This window comes from Haliotis rubra, unplaced genomic scaffold, assembly GCF_003918875.1.
Source record: "Haliotis rubra isolate DU_JTF1 unplaced genomic scaffold, ASM391887v1 Scf5, whole genome shotgun sequence".
NCBI classification, from domain to species: Eukaryota; Metazoa; Mollusca; class Gastropoda; order Lepetellida; family Haliotidae; genus Haliotis; species Haliotis rubra.
Window position 1 is genome coordinate 693883 of NW_025767190.1, and position 14828 is coordinate 708710.

Sequence of the window (14828 nt, forward strand, 5' to 3'; positions counted from 1 at the left end):
TTTCATTCCCCTAATACATTTGTCGGACTTGTGTTTAGATTTCCCCGACATTATACAGTACATCTGTGTATAGCTTGCAAACCATTTTCACACTCTTCTTAAGGATATTTGTATACACTCAACTACCTCATGTCGGAAATATATTAAATCTAGCTGTTTTAATCTTTCCTTTATATGTCCGAAAGTTCTGAACCAAAGGACGTTTTATTAAATATTCCCTACATAATTTAACGTTATATTTTGTCAGGTGCCCGTCCACTGAACGTATCTTCCTCATTGTAATATTACAACTTCCGTCCAACCCAGGCAGGAAGTGCGCAGGTCACTATTGTAACGGTCCCTGTATCAATACAGCGGGAGGCTGTATCGCCCGTTCATAAAGTAATGTATCCACACATATATATTTCCGTTGACTAACATTTTGTCTATGAAATATTTTATCACACAATATTTATCTCTCCTCTAATGTGTTCTCACGATGCTGATTCCACAGAGGTGTCTAGACATACATTTATAAAATAATCATTCTACATTAGTTTTAGTTTCATCAAATACTTTAAATCGATGTTTTTTTAAAAACTATATGGCATGGGACTGAGGTCTCCCTCACCTAGGGTGTTACGCGCACAATTTAATGCGACTTATGCGCAACGCACAGACTCGGAGAATGGACACAAAAAGAATGCGCTGGAATCTCCGTGGATCGCTAAATATACACGTCCAATTGAACAATCAGACTCTTTCAAACTTGTAGATTGCAAGTCACATTTAACTGACATTTCCATCGTGGTAAGAAACACGCTCAATGTTCAGAATGTTAATTGTTAACTTTCTCCAGTCTTATATTAAACTCCGCATCTGTAATGGGGTTAAGGCTTCTGAACATCTGTAACGGCATGAGCTCCAGAAAATATTTTGGAATCAAGTGAAACTCTCCACTTGTACCACTACGCACCACAAATAACGTATGATAAGAATCCCTGGGATAATAAATTAGACAGCCGTAAACCCTGTACATAAACTACTCTGAGGTTAATTACAGAAAGATGAAAGAATCCCGTGGTGCTTAACCTCTTTTGAGCAATATATCTCTTGCACTATGTGAGTCGTGCAGTCTGTTCTATAGTGACCTATAAGTGTGTCCCCCAAACTCATCTCCCTTATACATGCATACTCATGCCAATAATGGTTATCACCCACTCCCCACCCCAACCCCACACACACCTCACACCCCTTCTTCAATTAAAAAAATTGAAGGGGGTGACAACCATTATTGGCATGAGTATATATATCAATGTGCAAAAGAAAGTACACACCTGGTGTTTTGAGACTATTAAAACAACGTAAATAGTGTGCTAGCAATGTTCCAATGGGGTACGATATCTATGGTGTTATTGCAACACGTACACAATGTTTGTGACTTGTGAGTCGCAATCAAAACACTTTTCTAACTATTACGCTGTTTTCAGGAACACATTTTACCAAAGCACCAGGTGTATACTTTCTTTTGTACGTCAGTATAGGTTTCTATGAAATCACCAGTGATGGCTGTATTTGTCAAATAATACCAAGCGTCTTTTCTTTTAAGGGAGATAAAGAACACACAGCCAAACGCAGACCAACACTGAATCATTACATAGTATAGACATCTAACATGTGCACTTTATCACAATGTTGCCTAAGTCATAAAATAGTAATATAATGATCCTTGAAAGAAAGGCTGGTGTACTTTAAAGTAAATCATGTTTAGATTATCTTTTAAGCGTCGTACAATGCCTTAGTGAAAACCGGGTTTTTGAAGCTATGGCGCGCGTCGATATGGCATGTTGTTCTCACTGGGTGTGACTGATTGACTGAGTTTGGTTTTACGCCGCTTTTAGCAATATTCCAGCAACATCACGGCGCGGGACACCAGAAATGGGCTTCACACATTGTAACCATGTGGGGATTCGAACCCGGGTCTTCGGCGTGACGAGCTCACTGGGTGTGAGAGGAAGCCCGAAGTGATGAAGTAAAGTTTGAAAATTGAAAGATCTGTTGTTAAATTTGATATGGATTTAAACATCACTCCTTCCGATACAGTTTGTAAAAAGTGACCTGTGACGGGGCAACTGAAAATAAATGGGTTAACATAACGTTTGTTTGTTTGTTTGTTGTTTAACGCCGCGCTCTGCAATATTCCAGCTATATGGTGGCGGTTTGTATTTGGGTCAAAAAATGATTTTGTCACCACATGACCTCTAAATTAGTGCCAAAAATGCAAATTTATTGATTTTCATACATAAGATGTCTAAACACTGGAAATGCAACATATCAAGAAATCATGTCCGAGGTATTGTTTCTTTTGTCGCTTAGTATCTCAATACACATAGTGTACAAAAAGCTCAAATACACAACATACCTACGTCATAAATCAGCAACATAAAAGACCCATAATTATACCACGGCAGGTATATGGAGGCTGACACCTATAAAAAAGAACCACAGATGTGTAAGAAAACAACGAACATAACACAGATGCACCCACGAAGAGGAGTTTTTACCAATTCATAGGCTACCTTGTTTGTATAACGAGATGGTTCGCTACCGCGGCGTGCGTTACAGCACAGGAGCAGCAACTCCACCGCCACAACTACAGCGTTATCTGTCGACGTCATCGCCGCGCCCAGCCTAACAAAACATATCCTAAAACCATGGTAATCGTGCAGCCTTATAACCCGTGTGATTGAAGGGCTTAAACATAAAATACGAAATGTTTGACAAAGGATGTTTTCATAAATCATGTTCCCATAAAACCCCATCTTGTGTTAGTCGAAACACTTTCCTGACAAAGGTTTGTAAACGTTACTGTCTCTGTTATTTCCCAACCATCTAACGTTTCCTTATTTTTGGATTTGTGGATGGTGTTAGTTTTTCATGTTAAACAAATTAAATAAAGTGGAACACATTACAGTGTTACCGTGAAAAGTTCTCTAAGCAGCAAAAACCCGATATGATTAAATCCAGAAAGTGAAACCACATTATAAGATATTTGTCGACATGTGACTTTTCAGAAAAGTTTATCAGTTTGTTTACATTGAAGCTTTCACGTGCGCGTTTCAACTTTCCTCTTATCCTTAACAAAATAACGAAGTCTTGTTTTTGGGAAGAATATGACAGTTTTACAGTTAACCATGCAATGATAGCGTGTTAAAATGGTTGCATGGAGGCAAGCAACACGAAGCTTCATATCAGACCCTTAAAGGGTGAGGTGAGGTGAGGTGAAATTGGGTTTTACGTCGTGCTTGAGAATATTTCGCTCATATGACGACGTGCATGCGTGTGTATGTGTATGTGCGGTTGCTTGTACTAGCCCAGACTTAAGCTGGTTTTATAGTGCTAGCCCACTGAGATACCATGCCGCAGTGAAGCATGAATACCCCACTCAGAGACATTATACTGACTCCGAGCCGACCAGTCCTTGTTGTACCCATTAATGCCGAGCGCCAGGCAGTGACCAACAAGTACCAAATTTTAACGTCTTTTGGTTTGACGCGGTCGGGGATCGAACCCGCGACCTTCCGCTCTCCGGGCGGACGCTCTAACCACTACACCACGGAGGCGGTCCTTAAAGGGTGTTGGTGTAGTTTTTCAAGTGTCTTTCGTCTGTCCAAACACTTGGGTTCGAATCCACAGATGTCTGAGATACAATACAAGAAATCAAGCGTTTGAAATTTATCCACGATAAGTCCATGTCCATCATATGTTGGCCTGCTGTTGGCTGGATGCTTTTATAAATCGTGCTCGCATAAATTCATCTTGTTGGTCCACCTTCCTGAAAATACTTTTTTTTAACTATTGGTATATCTGTTATTCTGAGCGGTCTAGATATCTAGTGTCCCCGTCGTGATATTGCTGGAATATTGCTAAAAGCGGCATATAAATAAGCTCACTCACATTCACTCGCTCACTCAAAGGTGTAAGATTTCACTAACTGCAGACTTGTGGATGACGTTATTTTTTGACGTTACAGAAATTAATTAAATCGGGACACATTAAACATATTTCATTAAATGTGCTGTAAGCAAAAGAAAAAAGGAAACAAATATGATAAAATCCAGAAAGGGAACGTTTTAAGACTATAAGATATTCGTCGACACTCTCGGAAATGTTTATCACTTAGTTTGCTTGTTTTCGAAGGGCTCGTTCGTTCGTTTTGACTCCTCTCTTTTGCTTAAGATAATATTGCAGCTTAGTTTCAAGGGAGCTATCTGACGGCGTTTCAGTTACCCATGCAGTGATAATGTTTCCAGGGAGCTATCTGACGGCGTTACAGTTACCCATGCAGTGATAATGTTTCCAGGGAGCTATCTGACGGCGTTACAGTTACCCATGCAGTGATAATGTTTCCAGGGAGCTATCTGACGGCGTTACAGTTACCCATGCAGTGACAATGTGTTAAACACTTTTCGATGGAGACAAGAAACACGAAGCTCTATTTCAGGTCCTTAAAGAGTGTTAAAAGTAGTGAAGTTGTTCAAGTGTCGTTCGTCTGTCCAAACACATGGGTTCGAATCCTTGCGTGTCGTGGATTCATCACGACAACCAGGCATTTCCATCAATATTGTTTGTGATCGCTTTCAGCCAATAGATAAGTCGCGTAAAAGAGAAGGGGCCAATGGTGTTGGGTTCCCCTTAAAAAGTTTAACGTCTTCGTGTTGTCCAGTAATCTGGACATGCCTACAAGGATAGAATTACTCAACATCCATGGCCTCAATTTGTTTGCCCTGAAGCAAAGCTAATGATGGGAATATAAACATATTTCTGTCGCTTGATTGGCATTTGAAGCTTGAGAAGATGCTATATATTTGATGAACATAGAGATTTTTGGAGAGTTACTTCTTCTTTATTCTTGAGTACAACGTTTCAGGGCTTGTTCTGGCCCCACCAACGGTAAAACATAACAGTAACTGAGTTACTGTTTGACTTCCTGTAACTGAGTTCCTGTAACTGAGTAACTGTTTGAGTTACTGTAACTGAGTAACTGTTTGAGTTACTGTCACTGAGTAACTGAGTAACTGTTTGAGTTACCGTAACTGAGTAACTGAGGTACTGTTTGAGTTACTGTCACTGAGTAACTGAGTAACTGTTTGAGTTACCGTAACTGAGTAACTGAGGTAATGTTTGAGTTACTGTCACTGAGTAACTGTTTGAGTTACCGTAATTGAGTAACTGAGGTAATGTCTGAGTTACTGTAACTGAGTAACTGTTTGAGTTACTGTCACTGAGTAACTGAGTAACTGTTTGAGTTACCGTAACTGAGTAACTGAGGTAATGTTTGAGTTACTGTCACTGAGTAACTGTTTGAGTTACCGTAACTAAGTAACTGAGGTAACTGTTTGAGTTACTGTTTAAGTTACCGTAACTGAGTAACTGAGGTAATGTTTGAGTTACTGTCACTGAGTAACTGTTTGAGTTACCGTAACTGAGTAACTGAGGTAATGTTTGAGTTACTGTCACTGAGTAACTGTTTGAGTTACCGTAACTGAGTAACTGAGGTACTGTTTGAGTTACTGTAACTGAGTAACTGTTTGAGTTACTGTCACTGAGTAACTGTTTGAGTTACTGTAACTGAGTAACTGTTTGAGTTACTGTAACTGAGGTACTGTTTGAGTTACTGTAACTGAGTAACTGTTTGAGTTACTGTCACTGAGTAACTGAGGTACTGTTTGAGTTACTGTCACTGAGTAACTGTTTGAGTTACTGTCACTGAGTAACTGAGGTACTGTTTGAGTTACTGTAACTGAGTAACTGTTTGAGTTACTGTCACTGAGTAACTGTTTGAGTTACCGTAACTGAGTAACTGAGGTACTGTTTGAGTTACCGTAACTGAGTAACTGAGTTACTGTTAAGTTTTACCTGATGATGGGGCCAGAACGATCCCTGAAATGTTGTACTCAAGAATAAAAAGATGTAAACCTCCGAAAAAATAAAAATAAAAATAATCTCTATGTTCATATTTCTGTCATACACGAATGCTATATCATACATGTATATATTCATACCTTCGTTTGCCAGTAGTTAATCATTGTAAGAGTGGATTTGAACAAACTTCACCTGTGGATGTCAAGATAATATTTCACGTGGCGATGAGCAATACAAACTACCGTGATGAATGCCGGGAATATACACTGGAAGTCATAACTGTCTGTGAGCAACCATTATCTGAATCCATGAAACATTTCGTTGAAATATAGTGCTTGTGGGACTGATATTGAGGTGTAAATATAACCACGCCATTAATTATCCTTATTATCCTCTTCAAGCTGTCAAAATATTTGTGATTTCCCTCTGGTTGTCGTCTTCAAGGGTTCATGGTGTTTATTGATGTTTTTCCGTGTTATATTGGTGTTTGCAAACCTTAATTAGTGTGTAAGTCCACATGCCTCCAGCCATGTGCTGTACCCAAACAAAGAGCAAGTATAGTTCATACAGACCCTGTCTGTAATTAATGCCAGATTACGACATACTGTACTCGATCAAATTACGGAGTACAAATACAGAAAGTTTGATAGGTAGAGAGAGAGGGGGGGGGAGGGGGGAGAGACAGACAGACAGATAGAGAGACAGAGACTATGCACAAAAGAGTTCAGTTATTTCAATATGACGCCCACAGTGTTAGCTCTAGCTCTATATAGACTATATCAAGGCTATAGGACTCGTGTACTACAATGTGTACTAGTGTGACAAAACTTAATATTCCTACAGCATGTCATATTGTGGGAATTAGGGGTCTGTGATACCCAAGAATCTCACGAAAAACTGTAAATGCCGAGGGAGGCAACATTTCGTCTTGACTGTCTCTCAGTCCTTGCACCACGTCATTTTGCCTTCCACCAAGCCCTATCAAAAGCTCTCAATGAAGCAAGTCTCTAGGAATCCTTTTCAATTTAAATGCAATTATTTGTTTCTATAAAAATATACATATTCAGAGAATAAGCGTTACTTAACATTTCGCCTAACATTGACTGGAGTCAGAGGCCGTCTCCGTAGTCTTATACATGCAGTGTCTGTCAAGGAAAGTCCCAGCTGATATAAAAGATGACGTACTCGTTGGGTCTGGCGCTAGGCATTATGGGGCAGGACAAGGACTGGCCAGTTGGTAAATGTGTCCGAGTGTGGTGTCTATGTCAACCTGCAGCAGCATGGACGATGTGGCATTTGTCTCGACATACATGGTATCGTATCTCAGCGGCCTAGCACTAAAATCCGACTTTATGAGTCGCCCCTACAAGTGCAATAATCATGAACGCGGAGGTAAAGCCCAACTAACCGTCTAGCGCCTCGATCACAGGCAGCTTGGGTTATCCGGGGTAATAATAATCAGATTCTGGTTACAGCGTCCAGTGAGCAACTAGTCAGACTGACTGACTGACTGAGTTTGCTTTTACGCCGCTTTTAGCAATATTCCAGCAATATCATGGCGGGGGACAACAGAAATGGGCTTCACTCACTGTACCCATGTGGGGATTCGAACCCGGGTCTTCGGCGTGACGAGCCAACGCATTAACCACTAGACTACCCCACCGCCCCCAACTAGTCAGATGGATGCTAGGTACTATATGAATGAATTATTATTACTAACTTATCATCATGAACGCGGAGTTAAACCCCATTTCCTCATCTAAAGCTGTGTTACCGTCTACAAGTTCCTCGGTATCAAATCACATCACACCGGCGCCTGTGTCTGACCCGCCATGTGTGGTAATGAAAGCTGCAACTTCAAATGTAGATGCACCATTCAACTATCACAGGTGCGCTGTTCAACACAGAAGGTTACCATCTATACAAAAGCAATAATAAATGCTATCAAAACGCAAACATATACCCTGCAAATGCTGAAAATTTGGCCCCAATCTTAGCAAAATACTACGCATCAATGTTGCTTCGAAACGTTTGCGCAGAAGAAAATCGTACATATCAAAGAAAATCCCTCCCGAAACATATAAAGACGACAAGGTTTCCATCAAATAGTCTTACTTCCGTAAATATTCCAGGCAGGCCAGACATTCAGTCGTTTTTGTGATCATGTTCCGCCAAAGGTTCCATAAATGTTGGACATGCGCATTCCACATTTCCGGGTAATTAGAACACGACGTGGAAATACCATCGCTACCTGTGTGGCGATCAGGAATTCACACCTCGGGTTTCTGGCTAGACGGTTCTCGGGGTAGGGACGTGTAATATAGAGATAGGGACAAATGGACCAGGTTTTTGTAAACATCATTGGACAACGAGTGGTATTTGAAAAATTTGACACTTTGCTCCAAGAAGGCCAGTAATCGCGAGCAGGAAATGAATGCAGTTCACTGGGTGTTAAAGTCAATTTTCCGCCAGCACTGATTGTGTACTTGTGTGTTTGTTCGTGAGTGTGGTTTACCGCCGCTTTGAACAGTAATTATCTTATATCAGTCATATTGATCGTTTCAGGTTGGTGTTGGAGCAAAGCCAGTCGCGATGATGATGATGATGATGATGATGATGATGATGATATGCATATTGATATAGCGCCAAAATTAACAAAGTGTGAAGTGTGATAAAGCGCTATGTTATTAACTCGATCAGTGGAACAGTGTACCCTTGATGTTCCTTTACAGCTCCCACGGGAATATACAAACCAAACTGCCAAAAAAGCTAGAAGGTTAAGAGCCACATGACCATCTCATCCTATCGGGTACCCATTCACTGCTCGGTGAACAGAGGCGCGAAGTGTTTTGCCTGACGAGACACCACGGTTTACATGTACTTCAGTGTGCTGTAAGATTGAAGTCCTAGACTCTCGGCTAAGGGACAAGTTGCAGATGGCAATCACCTATTTAATCTACTCACCTGTTCTTTGATCTGTTTGCTGTGTATACCACCAGGTGGCACCATAAACAATGCTTAGATCTCACAACTTTGGTGAAACCCACAAGCACGGGTATTGTGCCCACATGTCCAAACAGATTATTGTAGGAGCATATGTGTAATACAAATATTGCGAAATGAGTGTAAGGATTCTTGTATTTCCCGAGCAAGTATTATAGTTATAACATTTCTAAATCCTCTTTGAGCTCGCATTTAGAAATGTGCACTGGTCACGACTGATGTCTTGGAAAAACACAATTATCAAATATTGTCAACAATTATCAAATATTGTTTCGTCCTTACGTAGCACTAATAGGAATCGGAACGTCAACAATGCCGCCCGGATGACGCAATGACGTACTAGTGCATTAATGCACATACGATCTTTACGAACCTGGGCCTAGATTTTCAAAGCTCTCTTAGCGCTAAGATAGTCGTAAGTGCCATATATTAACATTAACTTACGACTATCTTAGCGCTAAGAGAGCTTCGAAAATCTAGGCCCTGGTTAGTTCTAATCCTGTGGGTAATAATTTACCCTAAATCTGAGACTGGAATGTCTGGGAGTTGTGTTTAATGCCTGTTTTAATGCCATGTAGTTTATATCATAGTTTATCAGCTTATTGTTGGTATGGATTAATGAAAGAAATATGCCAGTAGATATCTACTATTTACTAATGATGATTTGTTGTCATACCAAGGTTAGGGGCTAATATCCTTTGCTCATGTAGATCTGACCCACAGACCTACACCCAAGTGGACACCGGCCAGGTCGACGTGCGTCACAAAATTATGTGCAACTGCGATAGCCTGTCCAGATGAATACGCTCTGTAGATACTCCGAAAATCTTCACCGACAGTCTCTCCAACAATTCTCTAACTCTGCAGAAAGTGTCTGTAGTTGAGGAGTAAGTCAAGTCAGCTACACCTCGTTGTATCCAGCGATAGCCCATCCAAGTGGACAAAGGTATTAGGTAGATTTCCCATAACTTTCACTCCACTTCCAATGTCATCAGTAATGGTGTTTCTGCAGTCAAGTCGGCCGTTACTCACCTGACCTTTCTGCGAACACCTGCAGTATTTGATAGGGACTAATGAACATGCTCTTAATATAATGTCGGCTTTTAGTTGAGATTTCTTAAGATCATGAAATATTTTTGTCAAGTAATACCTTTTGAAACAGAAATATGGCCAGATAGCCAAAATTTTCTTTTACCCTAAGAACATCGATGACACATTCATTACACTTAAAAAACACTATGTAGTTTCCACAGTGTTCAGAAACATAAGTAATCTATATATAGTTCGATTCTTACAAGTTGATGATAAAATTGTGATTTTTTTCCCACGGGAATATTGATTTTTTTAACAGTTTGAGCAATTTGAAAAAGAATGGAAACAATGAATTACTGGTACATTCCAAGGAACACTATACATCCAAAGCCTTACACACACGTGGTTCTAAACTTCAGGACAATTGTTTTCAAAGAACCAAATACTATTTCTGGTTCCAAACAGTTACAGGTGATAATGGTAAGTGGAATCCGGTTCCAGTTTATTCTGACAGTCTGTTATTTGATCATGTGTAGAAGTGTGTGTGTAAAGCATCAGCAGACTCATCCTGTAATTCCCCATCTGCTTAACCCTGCTGATGACAACACCCTGTCTAAACAGGCATCAGCTAGGGTGCTTAGCAGTATCACACGATGACACCCCTCATCTCGGTGTCAGGGCGATGGGGCTTTGTTGATCTGCTGAGGCTGCAGAATATTATCTTTCAGCTGGTGTTTCTGGTTCACAAGTCATCAACCTTGGCAAGAAGAACACAGGAATAGTTCCAAGCTCTTTTTAACTTAATAATTTACCTCTGCAAGAAACTAGGCTGAGGACTTTTAGTGGGGATGCCACGGATGCATGCATCAATACTTTTTCTAAGACAGTACAATTATCGATACATTCAAAACTCTATCGATATCTAGTTTTGAAAGTATCGGTTTAAATATGTTTATGTATTGTTTACATTTTGCAATTGTATCATGTTTTGTTATGCTATGAGAGCTATTAATGATTATTTTTCATGCAGAGATGGGAAATTAAAACTTTTTAATGTCTGAGAATAAAAAATGTTGGATCTTTTCACGGACAATTATAAAATATGAAATATTAATGTTCAAAATGTAACTTAATTTACACAATAATGCTGCGAAAATAGGTATCATGATACGTATCGAATCATGACATGGGTATCGTGATATGTATCGATTCACGAAACTTATGTATCGCGACATCCCTAATTTTTAGCATTTTTGAAGTGACCAAACTATTTAACTACAAGAATTATTAGCCTCGTACAGCGTTGCATTCAAAGTTTTTCATTGGTTCAACATCATCCCTAACATTAAGCTGCCATCTTTCATTCAAAATGAATTCAATTTCTGTACATTTGTGACTCAATTTTATTTTAAAAAATAATAAAAAAATTAAGCAACTGGGTTTAATTTCTTTCAAAAAACAATAATTATTGTCTTCCTTAAACATTTTATAGGTTTAAACAAAAACAAAGAAAAATGCACTGTTTTTCCTGCCAACTATCCTGTCCTTTTGTCCTATGGACTCCATGCCAGCTGTGCTCCAGTTCCTGCTGTTGAGTTACTAGTATTATCTCCTGCTGTTGAGTTACTAGTATTATCTCCTGCTGTTGAGTTACTAGTATTATTTCCTGCTGTTGAGTTACTAGTATTATCTCCTGATGTCAACACCTGTCCTTTTCTCCTCTGGACTCCATGCAAGCTGTGCTCCAGTTCCTGCTGTTGAGTTACTAGTATTATCTCCTGCTGTTGAGTTACTAGTATTATCTCCTGCTGTTGAGTTACTAGTATTATCTCCTGCTGTTGAGTTACTAGTATTATCTCCTGCTGTTGAGTTACTAGTATTATCTCCTGATGTCAACAGCACTCATCATACCTGTACGTACTCCAGACTACATACTTTTTAATTTTTACAAATTTTGTTTACTCAATATGCCATGAAGCTGAGTCAAAAATAAATTAACAATTAAAACTGAGGTCAGCTTTCATCATATTGAAATTTTTATAATATTAAAAATAAATGTAACCAATTAAAAAACATCAAGACCAGAGTTACTTTGAATAGTGCAACTTCAACAACACAAATTCATAACATGATGTATTTTATTTGACAGTTGCTATCCATGTACACAGAAAACGGCATGATACTCTGATGAATAAGTACTACATTGGATTACATCATGATGAAGTCCTAACAAACATCAGAATCACAATGAAATATGTGATCACTTCTAACAGCAGTTTAATGGTTTGTTTCCAATGTCTGGACACATAAAAGAACATCAATGATTAACCATATTGCACAAATCAAGCTCCATATTATTCAATAATAATTGTTTAACAGATGTGAAAACATACTTATCATCACTCTTTAATTATAACTTTTTCTCTTTGACAATTCCTAAAGCAAGCTCTGAATCTAAGTCCACCAAACCTATTAATAAGAATCCTGTTTCTACCCTAGCTGATCCCAATGACATCTTTACCTGTGATACAATATCCCTCAGTGCAAAGATCTGATGACATCTCTAGGGTAGGTCGTATCTGGCAAACTATGATTAATTTCCACTACTGAACCTGAAAGAAAGCTGTTTGGGTTGGTGAATCTATCAGCTGACTGCTTCCCAAAATCATCAGGCATTATTTTCTAACCACCTAGATTTTGAAATATAGATTTGCAATAATGATCAGAAACTCATTTGATGGTATTCTGTGTTAAGTGTAGATGATAAGGTTGCTCAGACAGTATGTATGAAATAATGTACATAATAATGGTAATATATACAAAATACTTTGGGAACTTGTTTTCTTGAGTTTTCAAGTTACAGAAATCAGGACTGTTGGTTTAAATACCTCACTTATCTGTTATGGGAATTAGGAAGCCTTGACACTGATTGGCCATTGGAAATACCCATTACCATACCATGAATGGAGGTGTCACCATATAACATCTAGGTGTCGTATTGGAGGATAATATCAGATAATAATGAGATGATTTCTACCAACATTAAAACTGGACTTTTACATACAAACAAAACAATTTCCAAACCATACCTGTCTAGTTATTGATCATAATTATTGGCTGTGCAATGTGGACCAGGTCTTATTAATAACTGCAAAACAGGAGATTTGGCTCCTATTCCATGTGGTGTTACAGTATGGCAGTCACAGATGTCTTAATATAGTTTCCTAGAGCAGGGTCATACTGGGATAACCAAGTCAGCAAGCCTGATGACCCGATCCCATTAGTCGCTTCTTACAACAAGCATGGGTTACTGAAGACCAATTCTAACCTGGATCTTCACAGGGGCTACATATTGGGGAACAGACCCAAGGCGAAGACCTTGTACACTGTAACATTGGGTCCAGCCCACAATTCAGTCCTAGTGATGCAACCATTGAAGGCCAATGTTAAAGTATGCGAGTTACGATCACCTTAGTGATAAGTTACTTTGTGGAATAGTCCTTGTATCTTTATCATTATTTGTTACCGAAGTGAGCTTTCTGACTGGCCAGTTGCTGTAAAATCCAAAAGAAACTGCTGGCCACTTTCTAGTAATGTCATAATGGTTTACTAAATTCACTGTGTCCACTGGTTGGCTTCAAAGTTTGTAACAGAAACACATTAACCACCTGAAGAAACATACACTCCCTGTTTAGTCTACACTAAACACATAGAGTTTAACAGGTGAATGTTGGTACAATGTGGCAGTGGATTATATAACTCACTCATTTTGGGAAATGCATTTTCTCCCATTTGAGTAAAAACTCGTACTTAAGTCAAATCTCAGACTTAAGTTTGGTTCGAGAAATCTGGGCTTGGTCACCAAATATAACGTTTCAATGTAGCTTGAATCTAGAGTTTCTAAGACGAACATTTCTTCTTCTGGATTAAAGGACATTTGGAAGAACAACTCTAATATGAGTGACATTCGAATACAGCGGACACTGTCTAGACCAGCATCTGTGCTCCATTACTTACTTATTTCAACATACAGATATCGCATCAGAGTAAAAGACTTTATTTAATGAAACTGTAATGATCTATACTTGCTTTCAACTTTTTGACTAGTGTAAATATAGCCACTCACTTCAGGCAACTGTTCTAAACTTGATTTTGCAAAATAGTCCATACTGTTTAAAGGTACTGTTTACACATGAACTGGTGTGTTGTAAAACAAATTCGTAACACTGAAAAGAATATGGTCATGAGTTCAGTAAATGATAAAAATCAGTGAAAATTGGTGCATTCTTAACCAAACTTTACACCAAAACGTAACTGTTCACATGCAAGATAATTGCACATGCTTTTCAGCAAATTGATGCATGATCCTCATGCAATTCATCTGCATAAGGTTTGCAGTTGGTTCCCCCAAGTTAATGGAGAAATCAATCTTCAAAGAAACATATATATATAGATATATATCCATAACATATAGTGAGTGTTTTAAGTGTGTCTAAACATTTGAAAGGAAGTATATAAAAATTAAAATAATAATGATAATTACAAGATGTCGCAATATTGACTTCATAAACTGGGAATCTGAAATAACAAACGTCTAAAATAAAACAAGAATAAGTCTAAATCATATGTTGAATCAGACTTGATTTCTGATTTGGATATCTTTAACAAAACATAAAATCCAGGAATAATGAAGTCTTGCCATGGTAACAGATTATCAGGAGGTACTGAGTGAGCTACTAATGTATGGCAGTCAGTAGCCATGCTATTCTCTAATTAGAACTCAAGGTGCAGCACAAAAGCAGTTGGAGATAAGCAGTCTGTGAAGAGTTACCTCCCTCTAGCTATGGTTGGATGTATGTGCAGATTGTAAACATCATATTTAATACATT

The 14828-nt window shown here is 38.7% G+C and overlaps 1 long non-coding RNA gene across 1 annotated transcript; it reads right to left on the bottom strand.

Moving 5' to 3' along the window:
- Positions 1-826: 826 nt before the first annotated feature.
- On the bottom strand, positions 827-14160 carry LOC124291786. The gene is made up of 3 exons (XR_006902277.1): positions 13097-14160; positions 12371-12375; positions 827-839 (listed from the first exon to the last, which is right to left on the bottom strand). It is a non-coding gene; the product is annotated as an uncharacterized LOC124291786 (long non-coding RNA).
- Positions 14161-14828: the final 668 nt, after the last annotated feature.